Source organism: Gopherus flavomarginatus, chromosome 7 (genome assembly GCF_025201925.1).
Source record: "Gopherus flavomarginatus isolate rGopFla2 chromosome 7, rGopFla2.mat.asm, whole genome shotgun sequence".
NCBI lineage: Eukaryota > Metazoa > Chordata > Testudines > Testudinidae > Gopherus > Gopherus flavomarginatus.
In genome coordinates, this window is record NC_066623.1 from 99,312,149 (window position 1) to 99,328,233 (window position 16,085).

The following is a 16,085-nucleotide window of genomic DNA, read 5'->3' on the forward strand; positions in this document are numbered from 1 at the left end:
AGGAGGTCAGAGCCCTTATTTCAGAGGCTTTGGGGGGGGGTTATATACATAAAAGAGGAAAAAGAAAACTCCTATTTACATAAACAAATTTTACTCTGTCTCTCAAAAAATATACCTACAATATTTTCTGTACCAATATATTTGCACAATCAAAAACAATAATTGCAGTCAGCGGTCTGATGAATCAGCATGTATTTAAATCAAAGGCAGCTAGGAAGGACTACATTAGTTCTGTTACCCGGACCTGTCAAAGCTCAGAAGAGATTAAACGTCTGACCCCTTCATCCCTAACATTGCTGCACTAGAGACATTTCTGTCACTATTTCTGCCACTTGGCTTTCTAAGATGCCACAAAGCCTAGGGCAACCTCTGCTACATTTCAGTGTTGTTTATTGATTTCTGACCCAGCGCTTAATAGTTTTCCCAGTCCCCCCGAATGGCTTTTGTAAGCAATAGGGTTTGTACATCTCCCCGATCGATACCTTTTATATTTACAATAAAATTGAAACTGCTTCTACTGGGGGTGCAACCCAGCATTTGTCATCGTTCAGCGAGGGAAAACGATGTCATTATCTGAATTAAAACATTTATTTCTGATTAAGAGAGTGTCCTATCTCATTAATTTTTCCCTTTCCAATAGAAAGGGAATAGAATCCTATTGATTTTTTCACTTTTACACATCTCCACTGCTGGGAAGATAATTGAGAAGTTAGCCAGAATAAATGAAGTTTCAAGTCTAGCGGGCTAGCCAATACCTTCCAAATTCAAGGTGTTTTTATGAAGCTGGATTTTAATTTGTTGGCAAGCTGAAGCAGTGGGACTTATTCGGCTGAGTAAATTGGATTAAGAGTAGAATCTCCTTGAAGCATGTCTTGGTGAATGCTAAGGGGCTTGTTCCCCCTATGCAGCCACAGACTTGCTTTAGATTTATGCTAAGACAGCTTCCAAATTGCTCTCCTTCAAAACTCAAACTCACTCCAGGAAGTGTGGATTAGTGGACCAAAAGCCTATTAACTTAAGTTTCTTTCACAGAATCCATTGCCTTAAAAAACAACTGAGATCTAATCAGAAGATGAACTAGACCTTCAAATGTTCTGCGTCAATTGATTACACTTTATTAGAATAATAGGATTAAATCCAAGCTTCATTAAAAGGAATTCCCTTTTCATGAATCCCTGCTTCCAAAGACATTTCCAGTGTCAATATTAGTAATTACACTCCAGCTATAGGATACTGCTCATTCTAATATTTTTCTCTCTATGATTAACAATCAGTATACCATGTTAATTCCCATATGTAAAGATAATGATTTTGCCATACATTCCACTAGAAAATATATGTATGTCCCTAGAATGAGATGTATAAAATGCAGTAGTTAAATTGAATCATTTACTGTACATCTTGATAAATTAAGAATACCGTCACCAGCTATGGGGAAGATTTTGTTACTAGCATGAGATTAATTATTATATATCTGGAAAATTCACCCTTCCTATATGTGATTGAATTTTATGGGAAAAACTGGGCTTCTGCTCTTTTATTGATAGAAAGCAAACCTCTCAATAAGAATAAATGAGTGAAATCCTGCAGATAAATATTTCAACTAATTGTTTTCTTTTGTGATCTGTGTATTGGTTACTAGAAAAGGAGTTTATCCAGAAGTTTGTTTCTTTACTTTCATTCATACATTATTTACAGCTTGGTGGTTTCAAGAAATGGTTGATTTGATTATTCTTCATTTATGCAAAAGTACATGATGCAAAATAAAATGAAAAGATTGTAATTTTAAGTGCCTGAAGTTTATTCCTGGCTGGCACAGAGTAACTTTTTTTTTTTTTTTTTTTTTTTGCATCTTCAATCCTCACTTGTTTTCAAGGAAGAAAATGCAAAATATACAGGGAAAAACCTTCAGCAAAAGCATTCTAAATGCCTTAGTTATAACAAATCAACAGCACTAGATTAAAAATGCTGTGTAAGTGAAGAACTTAATTTCTTGCTGCATTTTAATGCATGGTTCACAGTACCAAAGTATGCAAAAGGTTGAATACATTCATCACAAATAATTCTGTTTTCTCTCTTTACACCAATGAGAAATTACAAGATTACCAATGACCTTCCTACCAATGAAGCACTATAATTATGGTCATTTGTTATACAACAGAGATGAATGGATAGAATTTACATAGAATAAAAATATTATTTAACAGCTGTGTTATTGATGTATAAAGTGTAATCCTAATTTATTTAAATACTATAAATATATTGGTAATATATCCTTTTCAAATTAACCTCATGAACATTATACTGGAAAAACTTCAATTAATATTGCACTAAAATCCATTTTCTCATGTTGTGCAGCATATTATGTGAGTAAAAAATATACAACTAAAATACCACTGCACCTTCTCTAAGGACTTGTTTGATTTTTATTTCTTTTTACTCCTTGATTCATGATTTCTGTATTGAAATCATTTAGAAAACAAAATCCCTTACACTAAAAACAAACTGGTTATATATGTCTGTGAAAACTGGTTTCTTTTGCTATAAATTGCACATATCTATGCTGCACAAATTGTTGACATTTACCTTTTGCTTTTCAAGACATTTTATTCTAATAGCAAAGAGAAGGAAAAGAGAACATAATCAAGCCACTATTAACTCTAGTCCTTCTGTTTAGTATACTGTAAACCAGAGTCTTATGAAACACAGGACATGTTGTATGGTTTTAGCTTTTGATTAATTTATAGACCAATACATACATGTATGTGTGTGTGTGTGTGTGTGTGTGTGTGTGTGTGTGTGTGTGTGTGTGTGTGTGTGTGTGTGTGCGCATGTGTGTATAATACTTTTTGGCTGATCTCTTTTATATTCTGTCCATTTGCCTCCAGCTGTCATTATTCCATGTTCATCGACAGAAGAGTTATAGTTTGCAAAAACCTATCAGGTAGGCTGGACACCAGATAATTGAGGTGATGATCAGCACTAGCAAAAGACAATTGATAGTGATAGTGTCAGAGGCTGTACCTAACAAGATCTGTACCCTCTGTCTCCTTTAGCCTTTCTTTGGAATGGACAGAATATGGAATAACATGGACATGTCTGATGTGCATCAATAGATAGGATGGCAGTGCATAATACTTCTTAGACCTGCAATATGATGGTTGTATCTTTTGACATTGCAGCAGGTTATTAAATAGAAATGTGAACTATTGAGAGGATCTTGACCCTCAATACATTTTTATCAAAGTCAAAAAACATTTGACACCGTCAAATAATTCCATACGGTGAAGAAGTGGGAAAAATCGTCTATCGCAGAAAAGAAATGTAGCTCCATTTTTTAAGAAGAAAACTTGACCCTAAAGCACAGGGGTTTCAATGTAAACAATAGTCATTCAAAAATGTAAACATACATATTGTCATCCTTAAAGTGGAGTATACAGAAATATTTACTTTTCTGTAAATTTTTCTTGTTAATTTGAATTTTAATTGCATTGAAAAATTAGGGTTATAACATAAATCAATGATAGACACAAACCAAATCCTCACATCCACACACTCTCTAGCTTTGGGGTTGTTTGAAATCCATAACTGGATCTGGACTCAAATTTTGAAAATGTCCCCTCTCTAGGTCAGGACACACAGACTTCCGAGCATCACTGATCTGAATTTTGTGGCATGAACCCATCATGGGAGATAACATTATTTGCATATTATTTCACAGAAATTATAACATCAAAATGGTAACCTTTCTCTCACTCTGCCAAAACCAGCGTATTCTCCTTTACTTTTTTGTGTTATTGTTTATTTTACTGGATGCTTTATAAGTCTATTTTTTCCTGCCGTTTTTAAAGTGCTGTCTTTATTTCAAGCAAAAAGTTGCAGTCCCACATTAGCCTCTCTGACACTGCTTCCTGCAGAGCTTTTTACAGTTTTACAAACTGGATGAGATCAACATCATGTTTACACAAGCCATTCAGATGGATCCAAATGACACACCATTGCCTGGCTACATATTTCCAGTTATAATAGAAGAGATAGTGTAGACAACTTGCAGTAGGATTTATCCTCCTATGTCCATCTCTAATGTATGCAAGAAAGTCTTAGCTTTGCATGGCTATTAAACACCCTATAGTCCATATAAAAACATGCAACGTTGAGGCCTAATAGCAATAAAATATTATGGGTTTTGCCCTCAATCATGGCTGAATGAGCATGTTCCTGGATTGGGTAGTTGGCAAGCCACATACTGTAGCATACTCATGAATAGTCATGCTTTCTCATTACAATGAACAATAGGTTGCTTAACTATATAACTCTCTACTTTCCAAAATGACTTTCCATTGATTTCAAAACCTTTCCCCTTCTCTGCAAGCTATTGCTCCCTAATATTTTGGCATTCTTCTTCTCACCAGTGCACTTTCAAAGCCAGTTACATGTTAGCTGAGCGTTACTGAGCCTCTACTCTTTTTACTTTTCCCCAGGCCAGTTGCCTTTGGGAGGGACTGATATACATCATGGCATTTTGGGCTCCAGTTGGATTGTCACGGTTTCAATCAGAGCGGTAGGTTTACTACAGTATGTGCAAACAATCCTTGGTTTAAAAAAGTCAGGTGGTTTAACCTATAGCAAGTTAATGGAGCTGTAAGAAGGGTTTGGGCGACTGATGTGTTGTTGTTTTTTTTTAAATGTGGTGACATTGAGAAACATCATTTAGTGGATCAGAGTGCTGTGGAAAATCAGTCCTGAATTATCTGCAGTGATGTCAGCATGAGTCAGCATAATCAGCACCACCTGGAACACAGTACCCAACTCTCTCAACTTTTGAGAGGTGAGGACCGATAACTTACCGCGGCATATTGATTGATTTATAACAAAGTGATAGATAGAATGATTGTCACTGGAATTACACTGAGTGACATTGCTTCTGTGTCACAAGCCACTCCCCATATGTACTATAAATCAAATGCAGAATGGCAATGATACTATCTATGAAATTTATACTCGTGGTTATAAATTAATTCTTTTTGGCTGGACCCAGCAGCAGCAAAGTGGATTTGCAATTTCCAAACAGCATCTATGGCAGTGGCTTGGGAATACTATTTATCAAGCTTGGTGACTAAAGCTTGGTAGATGATGGTCCTTCCCACCACTGGCTCAAGTATCCAATTGTGTTAGAGGGAAAAAGAAAATGCTCTAAAATAACAGCCATCCTGGACCAGCAATTTCTCACCTTCTCACAGCCTTATAGCAAGCTGCACAAGTCTTCTTTAAAATGCACGATTCCTTAGGCCATAAACATGGAAATCTGTCTGTACACTGTATGGAGGGGAAAGAGAAAGGGATCCTGCTATCAGAAACATTAGGGATGAAATTACAAACAGGCCCAGGCCAGAATCCCAGATCCAAACATCCCTAGACTTTAGGGAAGGTTCATTTGTTTCATTCCTTCATCTTCTTTCATCTCACAGCTTCTGCTTTTTCTTCCACCTCTGAAATCTAGAGGTGGGCTTGAACTAAAACCCCTCCACTCAAACACCCCTGAGCTCTGGGAAAGTTTGGGTCCATGTCCAGACTTTGCAACTCCTGCTCATTTCTCTCCCACAACCTCTCCCCATTATCAGTAAATAACCTCCCTGTGTCACCTGCCCTGTTAACCATTCTCTGCATCCTTTCTTTGTACCTTTGCTTTCTCTCCTTCCCCTTGTCCCCATTTCTCACTTTCATCCCCCTCTGCCCTCTCATCTAGTCCAGCACCCTTCTCTGCCATCACTCAAACACCTACTTACATCCTCTCACATGTAAATTCTGCCTTATGCTTTGTTGTGGTAACAGGAACCCAGGTTTATTACCTTGTAAGTCTTCGACATAGTGAAATCTATTAATCGAAAAGGGTTTTCCATCCGTTCCAAGTGAGTGGAGATGCAGCTATATGGAATATGGCTATGGTGCTTGAAAATCTATACAGACAGCAGCCTGGGAGAAAAGGCAGATTGTACCTTTGCATCGTTTATGATCATATTTATGGATTCAAAGTAAAGTTGGAGGCATGTTCAGGAGCTCCAGGAGTGTATCTTATTTTGCCACAAGCTGTATTTGTTTGTAAGAAAATGGGTGAAAATGAATGGTGTTGCTCAAAGTGTTGTAGGGTTCTCCCAAGCTAAGAGTGGAGCTAACTCCTGCCAGCCTCAAAAGAGGAGACAAACTTCCTGAATATAAATCCAGAGGGGAAATGAAGGTGTGCAGCTATTTATCGAACAGGCGCACAAGTGAACCTTAGCCCCCTGCCTGGGAGGTAGCCAGGTAACAGCAATTAAACCAAAACCCAAAATGGGTTCTGGTGTTCTGAGGACATCCTGATAATGTTGGCCAAAGATCTTTGGCCACTTAGGGAAACTAATCCTGCCTCAGGCTGTAAGTAAATCCCCTTCCAAAAAAAATGTGTTCCTTGGCTGCGGATCTGCATTTTAAGTGTCTGATGAGTCAAACATAAACTGCCAGGGGGCTTGAAAGCTTATTATTCTGAGCACTTCACTCACCTGCCAGTCTCCGTGGCCAGCTACCACAGGCTGGGTGAATTTTTGCTGACGTGGCTGGTCTAGCCTCAGAGACGAATTTCCGACCTTGCACAGCTTACTTCATTGTGAAGGGGCTAGGGTCTTCTTTTGACTCAACAGAGGCCTCAACAGTGGAAGCCTTCATGTGTCCTTCCAGTAATCCTTCTTTTTTAGGCTTACGGCACTTCCAGGAGTTACAGGCATAGGCACCAACTCCATGGGAGCTCTGGGGCTCAGCACCCACTGGCTGCCCTGCGAATGAGCTCTTCCCGCTCCCTCTCTGAGCCTCCCGGCCACTGGCAGGCCCCGTCGATCAGCTTCTCCCCGTCCCTCACACTGCCTCCCACCCGCCACAATCGGGGGAGGAGCAGGGGTCAAGCACCCCCTGGGAACCGACAGAGTCAGCGCCTCTGGTTACAAGGTTCCCTAGAAAGGAGAAAATGTACTTAGCTCCTTTATCTAAACAAAATATGAAATTGTTGATGGTTCAAAACCCAGCATAAGCTTGAAGGATTCTGACTGAAGGATAGAAACTGTAGTTTATTCATTGTTCTAGGACAGGGGTGGGCAAACTATGACCCGTCAGCTGGATACGGCCCACCAGCCATTTTAATCCACCCCTTAAGCTCCTGCTGGGGAGCAGGGTCTGGGGCTTGTCCCGCTGCGGCGCTTCAGCCAGGAAACAGGGTCCGGCGCCACTCCATGCAGCTCCTGGAAGCAGCAGCATGCCCCCCTCCGGCTCCTACATGTAGGAGCAGCCAGGGGGCTCTGCTCTGCACACTGCTCCCACTCATGGCGCCACCCCCGCAGCTTCCATTGGCTGGGAACCACAGCCAATGGGAGCTGCAGGAGTGGCGCCTGAGGATGGGGCAGCGTGCAGAGCCGCCTGGCTGAGCCTCAGCATAGGAACCAGAGAAGGGACATGCCACTGCTTCCGGGAGCCACTTGAGATAAGTGCTGCCTGGAGCCTGCATCCCTAAGCCTCCCTCCATGCTCCAATCCCTTGCCCCAGCCCTGATCCCACTCCCACCCTCCAAACCCCAAACCTCTCATCCCCAGCCCCACCCTGGAGCTCACCCCCCCAGCCAGAGCCCTCACCCCCCCATATTCCAAACCTCTACCTGCTGTGCTGGTGGGGCTGCCGCCCGGGTGGGTGTCGCCTTCTTCCCGGGGTTGGGGCGTTCTGGTCCTGGTGGGGTTGGTCGGCCTGTCGGGCCCATCGGGGCTTCTGCCGCCAGGAAGTCCTCCATCAGGGTGACAGCAGCAGCCAGTGTTGCTGGTGGATGACGGAGGACCCAGGCCCTTCCTCGCGGTGGCAGGATGTGGGTGAACTGTTCGAGGATCACCTGCTCGGCTAGCTCTTCCGACGTTCGGGCTGCAGCCACCGCCGGCAGGTCTCCCGCAGTTCCTGGGCCACCATACGAGGCCGGGCCCCCGTGGGATACATCAGGCCCCTGAACCGCTGTCGAAACATCTCCGGTCTCACATCGAGGGCGTCCAGGATGGCGGATTTCACCTGCCCATAGTCCTGGGCAGCCTCGGCAGACAGGCCTCGGTAGACTGCCTGAGCCACTCCTGTCAGGTACGGCGCCAGGATGGAGGCCCAATGGTCAGGGTTCCACCCCGTGACGGTGGCCACCCGCTCAAAGGTGACCAGGAAGGCCTCCGGGTCATCACCCGGGCCCATCTTGGTCAGTCGGATCGGTGGGCGGGGCCCTGGGCCGCCATCGGTGCCCCCCGACTGGACCCCCTCTCGGGGCCCCTGCTCCGCTGCAAGGTGCTGGAGGCATTTCAGCTGGAACTCCTGCTGCTGCTGAACCAGGTCCTGGATCAGCTGGCGTTGTTGAGTCCCCAGCTGCTCGACGAGCTGCTGCTGCTGCTGAAGCTGGGTAGCCTGCTGCTCCTCTTGCCGTCGTGCCTGCGCCGCCTGCTGCCAATCCTGGTTCTCGGTCAGAAGGGCGGCGAGGTGGGACAGGTCCATCTCGGGGGAGGGGGCTCCCTCTCCCGCAGCCCCCCGTTCACCGGCGTTAAGGGTCCGCACCCACATCCTGGCGCTGTGTACCTCCCAGTGGTGCTTCCACGTGTAAGCCGGTTGTGTCGGGGCTCGTCCCCTCAGGCGCGGCGGGGAGCCAGGGCGCCTCCTTACATGCTGCAGTCTGGGTAGGCTTAGCCCTCGGCAGGTGTTGAGCGGGGTACAGGGTCTGTAAACAGGGTAGAGCCCCGGCCCTCTAGCCGGGGTCGGGGCTCTCAAAGTCAATAAGCCCCGGCCCTTGGACAGGGCAGGCAGCAATAGTTCAGGCTCAGGCCCCTAGCAGGGGCTGAGCAAACACAGTATCAGCCCGGGCCCTTGGACAGGCCGGGCAGTAATAGTTCAGGCTCAGGCCCCTAGCAGGGGCTGAGCAAACACAGTATCAGCCCGGGCCCTTGGCTCGGGCGGGGCACCAAACACAAGTCTAGTTCGCTCTGGCCCTCTGGGTCAGGGCAGCGCAGTGGCAAAGTCAAAGGGGCCCAGCCCTTGGTCCGGGCGGGGCACCAAGCACAAGTCTAGTTTAGCTCTGGCCCTCTGGGTCAGGACAGAGAAATGGCAAAGTCAAAGGGGCCCAGCCCTTGGTTCGGGCGGGGCACCAAACACAAGTCTAATTGGCTCTGGCCCTCTGGGTCAGGGCAGAGCAGTGGCAATAGGCGGGAAGAGGGGGAGTCTGCCACCCGGTTACGGGTGGCAGGGGGAACGCAGGCCCTCCCACTCCACTGCGTTCCAGCCCGGGGCCCTAGCAGCGCTCAAGACCCGCTGCGGTCAGTGGGGATCCTGGCCGCAACACACTGACATGGGTTCGGGCTCTTCAGGAGCCAAACCAGGGTCGGCTACCCCTGGGCCACTTCCAACCTCCCCCTCTCTGGGTACCTGGTTCTTGCCGACGTCGTCTGGTGGGTCCCAGACCATAGGTTCCTCCTGGTACCGGTCGTGGGGAAGCTCAGGCCACTCCTCGGGGTATCGGGCACACGGCAGGTCAGGCCAGCGTTCCTCCGGGTACCGGGTCTGAGGCAAGTCCAGCCAGCGCTCCTCTGGGTAGTGGGCGCGGGGCAGGTCCGGGCAGCGCTCCTCTGGGTAGCGGGCGTGGGGCAGGTCCGGCCAGCGCTCCTCTGGGTAGCGGGCGTGGGGCAGGTCCGGCCAGCGCTCCTCTGGGTAGTGGGCGCGGGGCAGGTCCGGGCAGCGCTCCTCCGGGTAATGGGCGCGGGGCAGGTCAGGCCAGCGCTCCTCTGGGTAGTGGGCGCGGGGAAGGTCCGGCCCGGCGGGAGCCCGGGCACCAGCGTCTGTCCTCTCCGGCAGCCTGCTTCCAACTGAGCGCTGGGGCCGGGCTTTTACACTTCCTGTCCCGCCCCTTGACTTCTGGGGGGCGGGGACAGGCCGTGCTGACTCCGCCCACTGAGGCACCTGCTCTGGCTCGTCCCCCTCAGGCGCGGCGGGGAGCCAGGGCGCCTCCTTACAATGTGTTTATACAGCTTCTCACACAATGCATCCCAGATCCTGCTTGGGGAGCACAGGCATTATTGTGAGATAAGCATCTAGTAATAACAACAAAGACCTGAAGGAGAGCTCTGTGTAAGCTCAAAAGCTTGCCTCTCTCTCACCAGCAGAAGTTCATATAATAAAAGATATTACCTCACCCACCTTGTCTCTCTAATAGCCTGGGACCAACATGGCTACAACAGCACTGCACACAACAAACATTTGGCCAGCTAAATATTTGTGACTCCTGAAATTTTCACTGCAAACTGAACTTGGGAGCTATAGAATCAAAGCATGAGTTTCTACAGAACTAACAAACTACTTCCCCCTAACTGGTGGCAATAGCAGATTCATACCCTTGATGGAGCATGCACAGAAAGAACATATAATACGCAGTTCTAACCGGTGTTACATTAGCATGAAATGTTGTTCACCCAAAAATCCATACTAGAAAGTGCCTGTTCAGTAGTCAATATTTGCTATTTCGTATTCTCTAATGTACAAGTTTCAGTCACCCAGTCAGGAAGTAGAAAAATGCCCATATGTGAATCCTAATCATCATTGCTCTTCTTTTGCACCTTCCTGTTAATAGCAATGTCTTCCTGCTCCCATATAGACCCGATTCCCCACTACCTAGCCCCTTGTGGAGTCATTCACACCTGGGCGACATTTTACACCCACTTTGTACAGGTGTAGATGACTTCCCCTGACCTGCAAGCCATGAGGAACCAGGCCCTTTGATTATTCTACACCAATAGCCATGGTAGGTAAAATAACACAGAGCTCATAGCATATATATGGTAGCTAAATCAGTGTTAATTCACTTAAGTGAAACAGAATCTACATGTAGCTTTTGCTTGTCTGTTCATCCAAAACTACGAAGAATACGTTCCCATTTGTTGTTGAGGATGTGAGTACATTCTAGAGATTGGGAATCTCCAAAGGCTTAGTTTTGAAGTTTTGAAGCTTATCTGAACTATACACAAAGTATATACACTATATCACAAACTCTCTTGGGTCTGTAAAACTGAGCTGGAAATCTTGTAAAAACAGACTTTCTTGGCCAATTTCACCTCTTTTGCTTCTAGTCCCAGCTGTAGACAAACTGCACAAATTTGAGAAATAATTTAGCAGTGGATGGTCAGCCCAGGAGCTGGAGCTGGACAGCTTTTGTGAAAGATGCTAAGTGGACACCCTAGAGGCTACCGCTCCCTATTTATGCACTGAATAAGCCAACAGAGACATGAGCAGTTATAAAATGGGCCATTTGAGAACTGTTGCCAGTGAATATATTACTTTGATATCAATTGGATTATTGAGTGAGAGGTTTTACATGATGTTTGGTATGATGATATATGTATGGTTACAAACTGTTTATGACAAGTGGAAAAGCCAATAAAAGGTTAATGCAGATTTAAGTAGTTTTCCCCCTTTCCTTCAGTCTGAGTTAATTTATGCATATATAACTCTATATTTTCAAAAGGAGCCATCTTGTTAGTTGTAATGAATAGAGACTGCTGAATTTCCCCAGGCTGGGCCATGGAGATTATGGATTAGGGATTATCTCTTTGTTACTGTCTGGTCAACAAGGCTTCCATTTCAAGTCAGGATCGGCACTGGATCTGGTTTGCTGGTCAGCGCCCTGGACAGGCTAGGTCAGATATCTATTAGATGGTGGCCCTGATTTTTGCTGAGTTCTGCCTGCTGGCCTCCTTTGCCTCTCTTTATTCCCCTCCTTGTTTACATCATCAGTGTCTTCCTTGGCCATTAACAAAGTCTTGTCATGTTCTCCTCTGCAGCTTCAAAAAATATTTGTGCCCCACTCATCCCATCCCTTTCTAAACCCCGTCTGCAAACAACCTGAGCGTGCATGAATTTGCACTGCTTTCCCTTCCATGGCGCATGAAACCACTACCCATCTAGGGAGTGCTTAGAGAAACTCTGGATGCATGGATAGTGTGGAGCTTTGTTCTCCAGACATCAGCAGAATCCTGCTGTGGCTCCCCAGAGAGCCTCGCAAATCTTGTGGGTTCAGCAGGCTAAAGGAGCGGAACACCAGCTTCTTCTGTGGAAGGATAGGATAAGCAGAAAATTCTGTTTGGCCCTTCACGAGAATGGGCCAGGTCCTGTAGGTCTGACTCAAGAAAGTCCCATTCATTTGTTAAATTGTACTCAGGTTTGTCGACCATGGGTTTTTAAATGATAGAGACAGCATGAAGCATAAATTTATGCATAAAGCATAAAAAGACAGGTGCATTTAGGTTTGGTATTAATTTCTCCAGCTTAAATTTTTTTGGCAATGTTTAAGTCAATGGCTAGATTCTTGCCCATTTGGGAATTGGTGACCATATATTGCAAAACCAGCACTAGTGTGCCCTTGTGTTCTGGCTGAGAGCCTCACAGACTGCCTCCCGTTCCTAACCCCACTGAAGTTATCCCTCTCCAGAGCACACCTGGATAAGCTGCACAAAGGTGGGAGGGAGCATTGCCATTGCTGGGTCAGGGACACATGCATACAAATGTGAAGACCAGTCCAGGTCCTAGGCAATGTCCTGGAACAAACCATCGCTGTCACAAAGAACATCTCCTTGGGTTCTGAGGGGACACATCTTCTGCAGACTCCCTTCCTCTGTCTTCTGCACCCATAAGCACTGACTGGTCAGAAAGTTGACTGAAATATATAGATGTATGTGAGTACACATTTGGGACCAACTAATCTTGGTCATAAGGTATTGAAGTCAATTGAGTTACACCAGGAATGAATTTGGTTCCTGAGCTATAAAACATTGCATTTAAAAATGAACAGTAAGATTTAAAATAAATTTTAAAAATTAGATACTTCCCCAAACACAGCTCTTTCTTCTGTGCTGTCCCAAATTATAAATTGACTTTATTGTTCAAACTTGGTTGAAACAAATTCATTCCCTAGCTGAGGCTTTTACTTGCCAACTTTCAACCCCAGATGGATTTTTATAGCCAAGATCTAAACCCCTGAAAAATAGCAGTGTACAGTATAATGGAAATGCTGACACAACCTACATTACAGCTGCACGAATTGTGCCACTATAGTTTATGGAGAGCACATTTTGGTTTGTCAGGTTTTTAAACATAGGCTGTTATAAATTTGAAAGAGGACTGACTTGCTAAAGCTTTAAGATGGTACATATGAGCAGAGATGGGCTTGAACTAAACTCTCAAATTTCAACCCCCATCCTGAACTTTGGAAAAGTTGGAATTCTCATTCCAACTTCACAGCTGGCCCTTATCTTGACACAATGCTGCTGTTATCAGCAGTTATTTGCATTACAATGATGCCTAGAGACCACAATATTGTGCTAGGCCTGGTATAAACCCATAATAAGAGACAGTCCCTGTCCTGAAGAGCTTACATCCTAAACAGACAAGACAGACAAAGGGTGGGAGGGGAAACAGAGGCACAGAATGAAGTAACTTGTCCAAAATCATGCAGCGGATCTGTGGCAAAGATAGGATTACAACCAAGGTCCATTGGAATGACATTTGTGGTGTAGAAATTACAACAATGCAGTTACTTTTATTCCAGTGTCTAAGGCAGATGAATATTTACCCACACAAATGATGGTCTTTAAAGGCTGAGAATGTGACTTACAAGACTCAGAAAATCCAGGTTGAGGGAAGTACTGTATCCTTAATAAATGCACTGTGGAGAAAAGCACATGGCATGAATTTAAAAGAACCAGCCTGCATCTGAAACTCTATGACATGTGTGTGTTTTTATCCTGTATCTTTAAAAATGAGATTATTGTGGAAATGCCACTACAAACTAAATGCAGCCACTGTAGTTTGACTGATAAATTCAGCAGTCTCTATTCATTACAACTAACAAGGTGGCTCCTTTTGAAAATATAGAGTTATATATGCATAAATTAATTCAGACTGAAGGAAAGGGGGAAAATCTACTTAAACCTGCATTAACCTTTTATTGGCTTTTCCACTTGTCATAAACAGTTTGTAACCATACATATATCATCATACCAAACATCATGTAAAACCTCTCACTCAATAATCCAATTGATATCAAAGTAATATATTCACTGGCAACAGTTCTCAAATGGCCCATTTTATAACCTAGGCAAAGGTTAATGATCCTTAGTTTCTTACGTGTGATCTTAACAATACTTCTCCTGCTTAACAGTGAATTTCAAGTAGCACCACATTGTATCGTTAATTACGGTACTAATTCTTTACTAACATAAAAATAGAGGTCAAGATTTTCAAAAGCAACTAGTTACTTTGGGTGCCATAGTTTTTGGGCACCCTACTTGAGACACCTTGAAGGGGCCTGATTTTTAGGGTGCAGGTGCTCAGTATTTTCGGAAGATCAGGCACATTTGAGATGTGTCAAGTCAAAAATGCATAAGCTGAGGCACCTAAAACCATTGGTCATTTTTTGAAATCTTGGCCAAAATATCCAAACACCAAAGAGAAAAGTATCCCACTTGCAAAAGGAGATGCTGTTTTGTATTTTTCTTTTTGTTCAAGTGTTCATACAGTCAGTCAAGAGTTAAACAGTCGGAAGCTAGACCAGAATTTATTTCTTTAATCTCTCCAATACATCAGTTTCCATCAAACTCATATTCAGACTGAGGCAGAATGACTGACCTAGTGGCATCGTACTGACACCGTCAGCAGGATCTGCATGCCAGCATGGCAGTCCCACCAAGCACTTCTCTCATGCCTTAAGCATCCTAGAAATAAAATGGTGACACAGCTAAATTTAATCTCTCTTATCCCTCTGGAGAACCTCTCTTCTTCAAGCTATTCCCATATAGACAAAAAGATTTTGTCTCACTGAACCTGTTTATTGACCGTAGCTGTCACCCCTGCTCTGACTGATGACCTTATCTGAATATTCAAATCTATTGTAGATCACAAGTTCAAATGATTTCTCTACCCTTTGAAAGCCCTGTTTTCATAGTGAGCTGATTACAAATGACAATATTATAAGGGGTGTAGTTGAGATTCTAAAAACAATTTGCACCTTGGATTTACAGACCTAATATATATAGAAGTGTGAATGCTGCTGACACTTCCCTTTCTGTATGTTTCTAACCTGTTTGATACTGTTTTGACACTGCTCGTGAAAATGGGGATCTCCATTTCATGTGATAAAGAGTTACAACTACAGGGCTGATACTGGTGCAAGCAGATGCAACCCCCTTGATTTCAACACACTTTACTGCACTGTGACTGAATCTGGAAAGTCCAGTCATCTTCCCGTGTGCAGGAGAAGTGGTGTTTCACCTGCGGTTAAATTGTTACATGTAGCTACAGCCCTGAAAAGAGGCTAGTGCAGAGATACACCACCTAAGAAGAAGCTCAGGAGCTGCACCTGTCTCCCTTCTACTTAGTGTACCAATGCTCACCCAGTCCCATAGAATGGTTTCAGATTCACCTCCCTTCCTTGTTCCCTTTGGGGAAGTAGTGCCCCAGGAGCAGACCCTGCACAAGGAAGGATGGGAAGGCTTTCTTCTATTAATATGAATCATTCTTTTATTGCCCCATGATCCCAAAAAAGGACAGAATTAAGTAGCAATAGGCCTGATTTGAAAAGTTCAGATCTTCAGCTGGACTGGGATTTTTCTGAAGTTTAGGGGTGTTAAGAACTGGGGGGTTGGTTTGGTCCGTTATACACACCATTGTTGAGGTTCAACTCCAGAACCAGATCTGGACTGCCTAACAGCTCAGGAGTGCTTGTGTCTGGCATTTTGGTTCTCACTCATCTCTAGAACCAACTGAGCAGTTTACAGCACAGCCATAATAACCTGTCAGCAATTGATTTCTATCCCACATGAAAGCTGACAGTAGGTGAAATTCACCCTTGTGCAGAGGGCCAGCACAAGGCACATTTTGAGGACTGAAGTGGAACCTGAGTGATACATAGCCCTGGTGCTGGCCTTCTGCACAGGGGGTGAATTCACCATTGGTGCTGGGGAGTTCTTTAACATTTCTGCAATATGAACAAGAGATGAGAAAATCCGGCA